We start from the raw sequence: 14,421 nt of genomic DNA on the forward strand, positions 1-14,421 counted from the left end.
TCACGCTGTTTTGCTCCCGCTCGTGCTTTCACTCTCATGCTTTTTCACAATTTCTCTCTTGTGCGCTTTCCTCTCCTTCCTACCCCTCCCCCAACCCCTCGCTGTAGGGGAAGAGGATAGGAAGTCCAAGAAAAGAAAGGGAAGACTTCAAACAAGAAACAATTTAATAAACGCACGATATGTAGATGTTGGAAAAACCAAGTGCTGGAGCAACTCTGCAGGAGTGAGAGGGAGTTAGTGTGACATTAACTCAAGAGTCTGACATGACTCTTCACTGCAGAGCAAATCTACGTTGACCTGATTGTGTTGAATCAAAGGATGGCTATTACTGGTACAGACAGCAGCATCTCTCCACTGTAAACATCAGAAGGACTGTGAGAGGAAAAATAACCTTCCACCTTGTAATCTGGATTTATTTTCAGAATCTTATTTACTGTTCTTTTCCTACTCTGCCGAGTGTATATGTTAAATCTTTTGTCTGTCTTAATATGATTGTGTATGTTCAGGGTGCAGTTTAAGTTGCATAAATTAGAAATCCTTTCTAATCTTTGTAGCTTATCCTAAATAAATCAATTATAATAAATAGTTTTATTTTGCTACTACTGAAGAAACCTGATGTGAATTGGTTTTTGCTGGGTGATAGTCAGTCAAGCAGATTGGGGTTTTGGTGACCTCGTTGGGATTTTATCCATCTTATGTTGATTGGGAGAATAGTGGGGTATGATTGTCAATACACTGTTGCCAGTTAAATAATCAGTCTTGGCTCTAATTTTAAAATTAGTCACCTCTTTCTGGATGTGTCAATTCTGCAGGAGCTAGGTGGGTTGGGTCAAAACTATCAAATTCCTTGACCTGTTTAGACACCTCAATCACAATACCCTTCACAGTTTTAAACCTGAAGAAATAGGAATAATGCATATGCCTTTATAATTTTTTTTCCCTGTAATCCTTCGTTGCAAGGGGTTGTCAGAAAGGCAGCCACTAGTTGCCCATCTCTAATTGCCCCATGGACAGCGTGGCTTACTGGTTGATTTTAGAGCGCAGTTATTACGACAGAAATTGAGTTTGGTAGTTCAGCTGGTACCTTTAACAGTTTCACTCTCCTACAATGCTGCAGCTCAGGGTCAGCCTGCATTATAGGTTTAGGCTTTTGAAATGGGTTTGTACCCCCAGCTGTGTGACCCACATGGGAGTGAGAGTCACACTGAGATCCTGAAAGGCTTAGGATGTGTCACTGCTAAACTGGAATTGGAATGATATAGGAATCCTGGCTGGGATTTCCCTTCCCGATTTCCACACTATAGAAAGGATTATTGCAGAGAACGGCTTTGGGAATATCCTTCTGGGACACTTTACTTCCGACATTTGTGTGAAATGCATTTCTCCACAAGATGGCGCAATTTATCAATAAATGTCTTTTGTTGACATTTTTACACATTGTTGAATCGAGATTGGTGTGGTACAGAAATGTTGAGGAATTGCAAGATCGCTCTCTCTCCATTTCTCAGTTGATAGCCTCCAATCAGAAGGTTGTGGAAGCATAAATTTGGGGAATTAACATCATCAACCATCAAATACAGGTTACTGAGAACTCTGGGGGGTGTCAGAAAAGCAACCACTATCTGGGCTGTCATTCCACCTTAATCAGACACTTTTTTTTTCTCATTGCTGCATTTTTGCCCAAGTAATGAGAGTTAATTAATATCAAATTAAATGATTGGTGGTGATCTGGCTGAGAGCTACCCAGCGAGAGACTCTTATTTTTTATTCTAACCACTAAGCACTGTGCTGCCTGGAGCGACTCCCCAAGCAGGGATATCTTCCATTCGTTCCTCATTGGGCTAGTAATCCATCTATAAGAGAAACTCTCACCATTTCCTGCTGGGTTAATGAGAATGTTGCCCTTTAATCACTATCATGGAATAGTCAACATCCACTGGAACAAGTGGGGGAGAGAGAGAGCGGAAGAGAGCTCCTTCAAACTCTCATTCAAGGGATGACAAAGCTACCCAGGATAGTGACAGTACGATGTTAGATGCAGAGTATAGCTCCTCTACACTGTCCACCCCCATCAAGCGCTCCCAGGGATGGGCAGCACAGGGTTAGATACAGAGTAAATCTCCCTCTATACTGTCCCCAACAAGTCCTCCCAGGACAAAGGGAGCATGTAAAGACAGGTGGGCACTTTTGTTGCAATTTTCCAGTTCATGAACTTGGCAGGGGTATTCGAAGTTAGAACTCATGATCATTCTTGCCAGCTCATCAGTGAGATTCTGGATGAGGAGGTTAATGCACAATGTTTGTGACTCACTACCAGTTAAGATTACCTACAGTATGGAAACAATCCATTCGGCCCAACAAGTCCACACTGACCCTTAGAAGAGTAATCCACCCAGACCAATTCCCCTACCCTATATTTACCCCTGACTATGGGCAATTTAGCTTGGCCAATTCACTTAAACTGCACATCTATGGATTGTGGGAGGAAACCCACACAGACACGGGGAGAATGTGCAAACTCCACACAGTCACCCGAGGCGGGAATTGAACCCGGGTCCTTGATGCTGTGAGGTAGCAGTGCTAACCACTGAGCCACCATGCTGCCCCTAATGCCCTGAAATGATCGATAAAGGAGCCAAAAAGGCAGCTCCATTCTTAATTGGCAAACCACAGCGAGCTGCCTGACCAGTTTGGGGGATCTCTAACTGTCCCAGTATGTGTGATGACATGAAAGCTGAACTGCAGATGCACAGGAACTAGCAGTGCTGAACTGGGGGGGGGGGGGGGTTTGGGAGCGGAGACATGGTGGGTCCGGAGGAGGTTGCAGAGATAGTGAGGGGTGTATGGGCTGAAGGAGGTGACAGAGATAAGGAGGTGACAGAGATAGGCAGGTGTGTAGGAGTTTGAGGAGGTGATAGGGAAGGGTGTAGGGGATGGAGGAAACTGCAGAGACAGGGAGGGCTGCAGGGGCTGGCCCAGAGCTAGGTATAGAAAGGATAGCCAATTTTCTGGACCAACCTTTCTCCTAAACTCGCTGACTGTCTCACTGTGGCTGGCAGTCTGTTATATGCTATATGTTTGCAGTAACTCCCAAGTAATCAGTGTCAATTAACTTGAAATCATTGTTTGTGGTTTTGAGTTGTTTCCATTCTTTCCCCCAGGCTAATTGCAATGCTTTCCATCACGAACTCAGTAACATTTCTCTGGGGTTATCAACTAAATGGTACTATCTTAACCTGATGCAGGAACAGAGAGACCAGGGGCTCAAAGCATTTAACTCTTTGCAGGTAGGACTGAAAGCTGAGACAAACGGTGGATTGTCAGGATTGAGGACAAAGCAAGGAAATTATATTAAACATTCAAAACACTGTGGTGAGACTGGTGATGGAAAGATCAGAAACCAAAAAACTCTCATGACACTGAGTGTGATTCATTGGACAGGTACAGACAATAGAATAAGCTGATTAAAAACAACAGGTTGAATCTGATGCGTTTTTGGTGAAGTGTCTATTGTGTTGAGTTTTCTGGAGGGATTCTTGCTGTCAGGTTCACCTGCTTTCTCACTATTTTTTAAAACAAACTCCCCTCAGTAACTACCTACCCTTCTCCCATGGCATTCCTCATGCCTAATTCCATGCCCACCTCATCACATGCCATTTCCAGAATAACTCACCCTGACTGGGATATCTGGGATTTACCACCACGCCCTGCTCCTGTGCCATCTTTAAAAGCCCATGGTGTACCCAGACAAACTCTGTCAGTCCAGAGCTGCCCTGCCCAGTTCCTGATTTTACCCCAGATGTGCCAGACAGGGGTACCAGTGCTCCACATTGCAGGCAGTGGACATGGGCAGGGATATTAGAACATAGAACATAGAAAAGCACAGCACAGAACAGTCCCTTTGGCCCACAATGTTGTGCCGAAGATTAATCCTAATGTAAAATAAAATAACTATGCACCCCTCAACTCACTGCTATCCATGTGCATGTCCAGCAGTCGCTTAAATGTCCCCAATGACTCTGCTTCCACCACCACAGCTGGCAACACATTCCATGCATTCACAACTCTCTACATAAAGAACCTACCTCTGACGTCTCCTTCATACCTTCCTCCTAATCTCTTAAAACTATGACCCCTCATGCCAGTCAATTCTGGGGAAAAGTCTCTGGCTATTGATTCTATCCATTCCTCTCATTATCTTGTACACCTCGATCAGGTCTCCCCTCTTCCTCCTTCTTTAGCAGGAGTTTGTACGTATTGGGCTGTTGTACAGTGAGGAGGGCAGGTTTAACCATCTGGAGACATTTCAGGAACTAACTAATTCCAATTTATTTCTGTGTGAAGAAACTTGTCCTCAAAGCAGAAAATGGGATGTGATTCTGAATCATCAGAAACTGTTGACACCCAGGAGTCAGGAAAGAAGAGCAAGGCCTGAAAGTTTTGAAAATCCAAAGCCATTTCACAGACATTTGGCATCAAAGGATGGAATTTTAGCACAAGGCTGGCCACGATTCCCCATGGCAGACCAGGAAATGGTCCTCACTTCTGCTGTCTTCCTCTTCGCTGCTTGCCACACAATTACAACTCAAGTGTAAAACTCTGGTCAAGACACAAGCTTTTCATCGGTGAAACATAGCATTAGCTGGTAATGCCGCAGCTACAGGAGGGCTAGGAATGAGCAATGTGGATCATCTGGAAGAGACCACAGCAAGGCCACAATTTTCCTTTTTTCCACATTTCCCTCTGACGAATGCACCTAACCTATGGGAAATTTAGCATGGCCAATTCACCTAACCTGCACATCTTTGGACTGTGGGAGGAAACCAGAGCACCCAGAGAAAACCCACACAGACACGGGGAGAATGTGCAAACTCCACACAGACAGTCACCCGAGGCTGGAATTGAACCTGGGTCCCTGGCGCTGTGAGGCAGCAGTGCTAACCACTGAGCCACCGTGCCACCCGAAATCAGATTCCCCTTTCTGCCCTAGTGGGATTTGAAGCCAGGTCCCCATAACATTATCTGGGTCTCTGGATTAACAGTGCAGTAATAATCTACTAGGCCATTACCTCCCCTAACTCTATCGTCATTATTGTAAGATGTTTTGAGAGCACAATGTTAATATGGGTGCTTTCAAATTTAAATTCCACTTTTAAATATTTCACCCTTTATTCATCATGCATCACAATTGTGTATTGACAATAGTTTAGTCAGAGAGCTCATTGTACTGGTATGTCTCAATTGGCACACACTGATGTTTACAGGGGAGTGGAGGGTATTAACTTTATTATAGAAGAAACACTGTTGTAATACTGAAAGAACAGAAATTTAGAGTCATTGAGTTTTTGACAGCATAGAACAGGGCCCTTTGGCCCATCATATCCATACTAGTTATCAAGCATCAATCTATTGTAATCCTATTTTCCAGCACTGAGTCTCCAGTCTTGTATGCTATGGTCTTTCAAGTCCTTAACTGATACTGCCATTTGTCTGCACTCTCACACTGTCTGTACCCTGGCACTGAATCCCTCCTGTTCCTTACCTACAGACTGTGTTCCCTCTGCAGATTCTTTATTGAGTTTAAAATGTAAACACTAGAGACGAAGGCCTTCCACCTTCCTGTGATATAAGCAGCAGGGTTTGTTACAGGAAAAGACATTGATAATTATATTCTGAGAGAAAGTGATTAGCTCTCAGTAATGATTCCCCATTGGAACTGGAAGCAGTTTATAACTGATTCCCACGGCTCCCCACTGCTCCAGGCTGGTTTCTGGAACTACATTAGCTAAAGGTTCAGGGGCTGGGTGTCAGTGAGTTCCTGTGATCCAGGGGCTGGGGGGTCAGTGAGTTACTGTGACCAAGGGGCTGGGGGTCAGTGAGTTCATGTGTCCCAGGGTTTGATGGGGGATAGTGTAGAGGGAGATTTACTGTGTGTCTAACCCCATCTGTCCCTGTCCCTGGGAGTGTTTGATAGGGGTGGGGGAACAGTGTAGATGAAGCTATACTCTGTATCTTACCCCGAACTGTTCTGGATGGGTTTGCCTCCGTTGAATGAGAGTCTCTCTCTCTCTCTCTCTCCCACTTGTTCCAGTTGAAGTTGACCACTCCATGGTAGTGATTAAAGGGCAGAACCCTGACAACACTCTCATTAACCCAGCAGGAAATGGTGAGAGTTTCTCTTATGGATGGATCACTAGCCCAATGAGGAACGATTGGAAAATGTAAGAGTTTCTCTCTGGGCAGCTCTCAGCCAGATCACCACCAATCATTTAATTTGATATTAATTAACTCTCATTAGATTAGATTACTTACAGTGTGGAAACAGGTCCATACCAACCCACCAAAGCACAACCCACCCAGACCCATTCCCCTACATTTATCCCTTCACCTAACATTAAGGGTAATTTAGCACGGCCAATTCACCTAACCTGCACATTTTGGACCAGAGCACCTGGAGGAAACCCACACAGACACGGGGAGAATGTGCAAACTCCACACAGTCAGTCACCTGAGGCAGGAATTGAACCCAGGTCTCTGGCGCTGTGAGGCAGCAGTGCTAACCCCTGTGCCACCATGCCGCCCACCTTGGGCCAAAATACAGCAATGAGTAAAAAAAGTGTCCGATTAAGGTGGAATGGTAGCCCAGATAGTGGCTGCTTTTCTGATAACCCACAGAGTCCCCAGTAACCTGTATTTGATGGTTGATGATGTTAATTTGACCTTGTACCCGAGGAGCAGGCTGCGAGGTGTTGGTGACCGCTGTCCCACATGGATGTGTTTCAGAGTGAACACTGAGCTGATTTTGTCAGATACATGCTCTGGTTTCCTTGTTAAGTTTTCCCAATGTTGAGCTCATTTGGCAAGTTTGGTAATGTGGGAATCTGAATATTAATGAGGTGAATTTTGACCTTATTACGGTGTTTAACGAACAATAATGACTGTCAATTGACATCACAGCTCTGCCTAGTGAGAATCACCCCACACTGCTTGTGAGAAGCAGAAAGGATGGAACAAGGTGCTCATGGAGATAAGATCCCAATCCGGTTCTGCCCATTGTCTTTACCCATGCAACACCCAAGTTAACAGAACATAACATGCTCATTGCAATCAGAAATGTGGAATGGGAATACTAGCCATCATGAGACGATCATCATGAAAGAGAAACATAGAACTTCCACAATCCAGAGCACTCCCTATAACATTGCACAACAGCTTCATGGAACTCCTTATGGATCCCAGTGTCTGTGTCACTGACCAAACTGCTGATCTGAAACAGACCTATGGCATAGTTCCAATTCATGTCCAGGGTGTGTAAGATTTTTGCAGTTATGATGACGCACTGATTATAGGAAAGCAATTAGAAAAATAACAGCACAATATTACCTAAACTAGTTTCACAACATTAATGATGGTATATATAAGCTTCAAACAGAATTTACATTTAGAGAAGATGATCCCATTCTGGGTGAGTTAAATATATGATGTTTAAATAGAAGTATTTGAAATGATTTATTCTGATGTGTTATGGCTCCCCAGATAGAGAAGAGCCTGCTCTCTAGTTGGCTGCTTCTGCTCTCAGCAACTGTCCTGAAGCATGCTTTAAGATCATTTTGTCGACTATCCTTGCTGATATGATCTGTGCCTTGCATATGTAAATTAAAATCACTGACGTTTAATGCTGTATATTTTTCACAAGTTTTCTCTGTAAACTCCAGTCGAGTTACTGCTAAGACCTTAAAAACGAGTCTGATTGGTGATTTTTTTCCCCTACTTCTCAATTCTACACAATCCCATTCTACATGTTGATCATTACAGCAAAGATGATTTCTCTCTCCTGCACTATTTTCATCCTTAGTTAGTAGAGTTTCTTCTCCACATTTCCCCAGCTTCTAAAATGTTGTGTATTTATGAATCTTCTGATCTTTTACTTAGTCACCTTGCAGTCGTGTCTCTGTAATGACTAGCAGATGATGGATACTATTTTCAATATGGCCTGTCAATCCATCTGTTTAGATGTGAATGCTACACACATTCAGCTACAGGGCCTTTAATTCTTTTTATTATGATCAGAACATCTAACTTTAGCTGCTGATGCGCTCTTACACATGTGTACCCTGTCCCTTCTTGCCACACTCAGATTATCACCTCCCTTATTGTTATTTTACTATTTTGCCTTGTCTTCTGTCTTTAATTTGTTACATCTTCCTTCACTTGATCATTCAACACTACTATTTTCCTTCAAGTTCTCTTTTCCAGCCTAGTTATGTGACTCACTAGAGTATAGGTGTCCCAGCACAGTTTATGTGAAGGCTATCCCAATGGTACCGTTCTCTTTTCTCCATGATGTCACTTCCATGTGAGCCAAAACCTATGTCTCCCATTCCAATCTTTGTAGGTTTAAGTATCTAATTTTGAAACAATGCCCTATGCCAATTTGCTGGTGGCTGTTATGCCAAACCCCAGAGACATTCCTGAGGTTATTCCAGCTCCAGGCAGATTCACCTCAGTGAGGAAGAAGGCTTTTCTTTATTCACCACCCTGTTTGGTTAGTTACAGCAAGGTTAATTTGAAAAGATCCCTCAGTAGTGGTTGCCCTTCTCCCAAATCAAATAAGCTTATTTTTTAAAAAGGGACATTTAACCAGGCTTTCATGAATTAGCAAAGAGTGAGTTTGTTAATTATTAAGTACAAAAGAAATAATTATGTAATACACATACTCACAGATTAGGAATAAAGAGTAAAACCTCTCTCTTAGGTTTCCTTGACTCTCTGCATAGACAACATTCAGTAAAAGATGTCTGTGCTATTTTTGAAGAGTAGTTTCTGGAACTTTGAGAGTTGAACAGTCACTTTCAGAATTCTTGGTTTTACATGTTAGTTGAAATCCTTTGGTCCTGTTCCCTTTTGACAGAGCTTGGTTGGCAGCACTCAGAGTCATAGAGTCCTTCTTGACATGCTTCCTTCAAACTGGCTTCTTATCTGTTTGGTTTCTAGTATTCACAGAAAGGGTCATTTTACCTGCAATGCAGGGATGACCAGTTTCTCAGCTGACATTCACTAGGCTGGTACATGTCAGTACCTCAGCCCACTGGTACACATGAGCATCTCTGTTCACTAACACATCTTCTTCCACTAGTCCACTCAGTCCGGGACCACTTTTTTGCACATTCCACAATGGGCAAGACATAACAATGTCTGGAAGAGGTGCCTTTCTGCTTGGGGTTGGGGGGGGGGGGGAGGTTTGGGGGAAGTGATAGTCAGCCCCATTGCTACCTTTTCCTGTTATGTCTCTGCAAGTGGGACATTCCATGGGTACCATGCAGAATGTTACCGGACACTAACTGAATTTACACCTGTATCTTTGCATTTGTCTTTTATAAAGAAACAAATTTGGAATTAAAACTTTAAAACATCTCCAAAAACCTTTGTGTTTCTGATCTGTTTTTTTTTCAGTTGCTGACATAACAATCCAGATATTATTAGTTTTGAGGTCCTGCTTTTTATTTTGAACCCCCAGGTGCTCATACTCCCACAGCAGAACTTCTGTCCTACTCCTACATATAGTTTTGGTCCCCACTTGAACCACGACAACTGGATCCTCCACTCCCACTGAAAGTATGTCTCCAGCCCTGAGCAGGTTTTCCAAGCCCTGGCAACAAGTAGGCAATACAGCCTTCAAAACTCTCACCCCACTGCAGAGAACTGTCTGTCTTTCTGACTAAACTTGCTCCTCCTAGCACCACATTCTCATTAACGTCCAATCTGAATGGCTTCCAGTACAACTACGGTCATTGACTTATTCAACTTGTAGCCTCCACAGTGTCACAGAGTTGTGGTTTATGATTTAACTCGCATTGCATGTGTTTACAAACCAATAAGTGGTTAGCACTGCTGCCTCACAGCACCAGGGACCCGGGTTCAATTCCTGCTTGGGGCGACTGTCTATGTGGAGTTTGCACATTCTCCCTGTGTCTGCGGGGGTTTCCTTTGGGTGCTCCAGTTTCCTCCCAGTCCAAAGATGTGCAGGTTAGGTCAATTGTCCATGCTAAATTACCCATGGTGTTAGGTGCATTAGTCAGGGGTAAGTATAAGGTAGGGGAATGAGTCTGTGTGGGTTACTCTTTGGAGGGTCGGTGTGGACCTGTTGGGCTGAAGGGCCGGTTTCCATACTGTAGAGAATCTAAACCAAATTCCTGACATGTTGCTGATCCTCCTGAATGACAATTGAAACATTAATTTAGGATATTTGGTAGGCAGGGATGAATTGGACCAAAGAGTCTGTTCTGTGCTGTAAAGCTCTATGAGTCTTTTGGTAAGAATTTTTATCTAACAGCTGTGGGCATTTCCTGAATACATACGACTCTCTTTCCTAACTTTTCTTTTTACTTTCTTCTCCCTCATCTCAATCATACTTTGGGAATGATAGACTTACCACAACCTCTCTGTAGTCACATCACATCCTGAACCTTCTGTTGTGTTACGACACGAGGTAAACCTTTCTGCTAATTAAACCAAACACACAGAAAAGCTCACCTCATCTCGTAATCTGTTAAAGTATAAGTGACAGAGAACTTCCAAAAAGAATATTAATTTTATTCTTTAACTCTAAAAATGGGTATATGAATAGGAAGGGTTTGGAGGGGTATGGGCCGGGTGCTGGCAGGTGGGACTTGATTGGGTTGGGATATCTGGTCGGCATGGACAGGTTGGACCGAAGGGTCTATTTCCATGCTGTACATCTCTATAACTCAATGACTCTAACTTTAAACAACAGCTATCTACAACTCCAAGCCTCCTTTCTCTTAAAGATTTGTTATCTACCTCCCACTCTATAACAATACACCGATCCAATAAAGCCCCCATTAAATTTACAGCAACTTAATTTTCAAAACCAGACAGTGGCTCTCGTCTCTGGTGTCTGTCTTCCTGTGTTTGTAGATCTCCTTGGGTCATCTTTGGTCTCCTTCTGCAAAGATATCTCATGTGAAAAAGGTACCTTTGATAGTATTGTGAATAGCAGTCTTTAAATGGCAATTGGTGCTCTTTCTCTGGCTAACTATCCAAAATGCCTGCTTTTTATACCCCAAACATTGGATCATTTCATTGGTTCAATGTTGTCAAAAGAGTAAAATTCAAATTCAATTGGGTTTTAGTATCTTAGGGCATAATTTAAACTGATTGGTTAAATTCAAACTGCTGTGAAAACAACTGAGGTATCTCGGTTACAGCCAACTTTCTGTTTTCCAGTGCACTCTGTGACTGCTAGTCAGTCACATGACAGGTGCTTGCAAGCTTCCAGCTTTCACTCACTTTGAAAGGTACAGTACACGCATTCAAATTCATAACAATTGCATTTCACTTATACTCTCTCGGTTTCCCATCTTCATTCATTCAATGACCTCATTCCCTGTGCCATGTACACAATGTCAACAACAGGATTTCCCAAGTGTTGATATCAGGACCACTGGTTTTTTAAAAAGTCTATATTAATGATCCTGGCTCGTGCACTCAGGACACAATTCCAAAAATTCTAAAACAACACAAAATTTAGAAGTTCTGTGAACAGTGAAGAGGAGAGTAAATGATTTTGCAAAGATAAAGCTCGGCTGGTTAAATGGGCAAACACTTGGCAGCGGAAGGACATGGGGGGAGTACAGCGGCAGACAGACCAGGGATATATATCTGTGCACAATCTATGGAAGGAGGCAGTGCAGGTTGAGAAAGCTGCTCACAAAGTGAATGGGATCTTGGTTTTTAAACACAGAGGCGTAGAATACAAAAGTAAAAATGTGGTGAATATAATAATTATAACAGTATGGTGAATAAAATGATGGTCTGACCTCTACTGGCGAATTGTATCAATTTCTGTGCATTTTAGAAAGGCTGTGAAGGGTTTATAGAGGGTGCTGAAAAGATTTATAGGAATAGTTCCAGGGATGAGGGGCTTCAGTTTCTCAGATGGTTTGAAGAAGCTCATTGTTACCCTGAGCTTTGGGAAGCTAAGAGAAATTAGAGAAAGCTGTTCCAACCTGAGGGGCCTGGACAGAAACAGGGAGAAGGGTTGAGGAGGGTTGACATTGATGTATGGGAAATGACAAAAGAACCAAGGGAAAAACATAGGAGAAAATGAAATAGGTGAATGTTATGTGAGTGTTTATGATATGGAAGGTACTGCCTTTGAGTGTGAAGGCAAATTCAAATGCAGTTTTTAAGAAGGAATTGGATAAACTCTTGAGAAGAAAACAAAAGGCATCCAGAGAAAGAGGAGAGGAGTGGGATCAGGGAGGTCCCTCCTGCAAAGACGTGGCATGGAAAAGAAGGGCTGACAGGCCTCTTTCTTGTTGAACCTACCTTGGTACTAAGTCACTGCGGCCCTCCCTGAGGGGATTTCTGAGAGACATTTATGGAGAATGATTTTCCAGGAATTTCCAATTCTGAGAAATTTCCCTAATTTGATGCAGGATTTCTGAAAATATTTTGGCAGAGATCTCCTGACCTTGTTGAAGTTCACCTTTTTGGTTGTTGATCCTCTTCACTGCCTGATTGTCTTGGGTTGGCTCAATGAACTGCAGGCTTTTCTGAAGGGATCATAGCTTTCGAAGTTTTTCTTTCCCATTGCCTAGGTCTGACAAGTGTAAGAAGAGGAATTCTCCATCGAAATCCCTTCAAACATCTCTCCTGTGCACCTCGTATCATTGGGATAGTCACAGTGAACGTATTTTGCAGGCAAAATGTCAGGGAGTTGAGAGATTTGGAGATTGTGGCAAATGTTTAACAAATTCAAATTCTTTCTCCTGTTCAGTATACACACACCTACTTAATTCATGAGGATGACACCAACTTTTACAAAGTGGCTCATTTCTGGAAACCTAAAAACCAATGTATACAATTTCAGACAGGAAACTCCCCGTGATCTGATCCTTTTGTAATCTGTCATGGTGCCAGACGGGAGGGAGAGAACCTCATGATGCATTGTCTGATTACAAAGTTCTCACATTGAATGATTTGAGCTCAATGACACTTGGCACAGCAATCAAAAGAATGAAAAGCCGTTTTGATACACATTTTAATGACTATTTTATTGCTCAGTTAATTAGCTGAGCAGCAAAAAGTGTCAGCAGGCTGGAAATCCGAAACACAAACAGAAATTGTTGGAATAGCTCAGCAGGTTTGGCAGCATCGATGGAGAGAAATCAGAGTTAACCCTTCAGGTCCAGTTACCTTTCATCAAGAACAGTTGAACCCTCACTCAGTACTGTAGAAGCCCTACAATGTGGGAACAGGCCATTCAGCCCATCAAGTTCACACCAATCCTCTGAAGAGCATTCCACCCAGACACATCCCCCCACCCCATTGCTATAAACCTGCATGTCCTATGGCTCATCTATCTAACCTACACATCTTTGGACTGTGGGAGGAAACCCACACAGACTCTAGGAGAATTCTTGCGTGACTCCACTCAGACAGTCACGCAAGGGTGGAATTGAACCCTGGTCCCTAGTGGTGTGAGGCAGCAGTACTAACCACTGCACCACCAGTGCTGTACTGAAGCATCAGCTCAGGTTAATGGTTTATTGTCAAAGTTAGGACTTGAATCCACATCTTTGAAATGATAGAGTAGACTGCTGCCCATTGAGCCACGCTGAACATGGAGAGCCCTGAATAGGGATCATGAGTAGGTCTCTGGAATGAACTTGAACATTTTAAATATCTTTCTATTTGCAGGTGAGCAAGCTGTGCAATCTTGAAAGCAGAAAGGATTGTTGTGGAGAACCAGGATCAGGGAAAACAACATTGGGCAATCCCAACTGGTCATGAGCTGTAAAGCCATGGTCACCCTAAACCAGCGTCAGTGCTTCTCAAAGCTCCTGCAGCACAGTGGCAGTGTCTGGGTGACCCAGATTCAAATCCCAGCTGCTCCAAAGGTGAGTCAGAACATCACTGAACAGGTTGATCAGAGACTTCAACAGGATTAGCCAATCCTTACAGTTCTTACAGTCTCCAATAAGATCGACCTTGAAACACCCGGGGCACCAGGAATTCCACGTATATTGACCGGTGACCCATGTTTCAGACGATAAAGTACATTTCTCCAGACGACAGAGCGAATTACTAATAAATACTTGTGGACTTCTGCTGACATCTTTAGGAAATGATGGTTGAATCTGGAGAAATATTCTTTCATCACAAACTCCAGCCACCCTCCTTACTCTCTGTAGGTAAGACCCCATTCTAGCAATTGACCATGTAACAAGACAGACACTGGGGAATGAGGCACCACTCAAGAGTCAAGAGCTGTACAGCATGGAAACAGACCCTTCAGTCCAATTGGTCCATGCCAACTAGATATTCTAAATTAATCTAGTTCCATTTGCCAGCATTTAGCCCATATCCTTGTAAACCTTTCCCATATATATGTAC

The sequence above is a fragment of the Chiloscyllium punctatum genome, chromosome 18 (genome assembly GCF_047496795.1).
Source record: "Chiloscyllium punctatum isolate Juve2018m chromosome 18, sChiPun1.3, whole genome shotgun sequence".
Classification (NCBI taxonomy): Eukaryota; Metazoa; Chordata; class Chondrichthyes; order Orectolobiformes; family Hemiscylliidae; genus Chiloscyllium; species Chiloscyllium punctatum.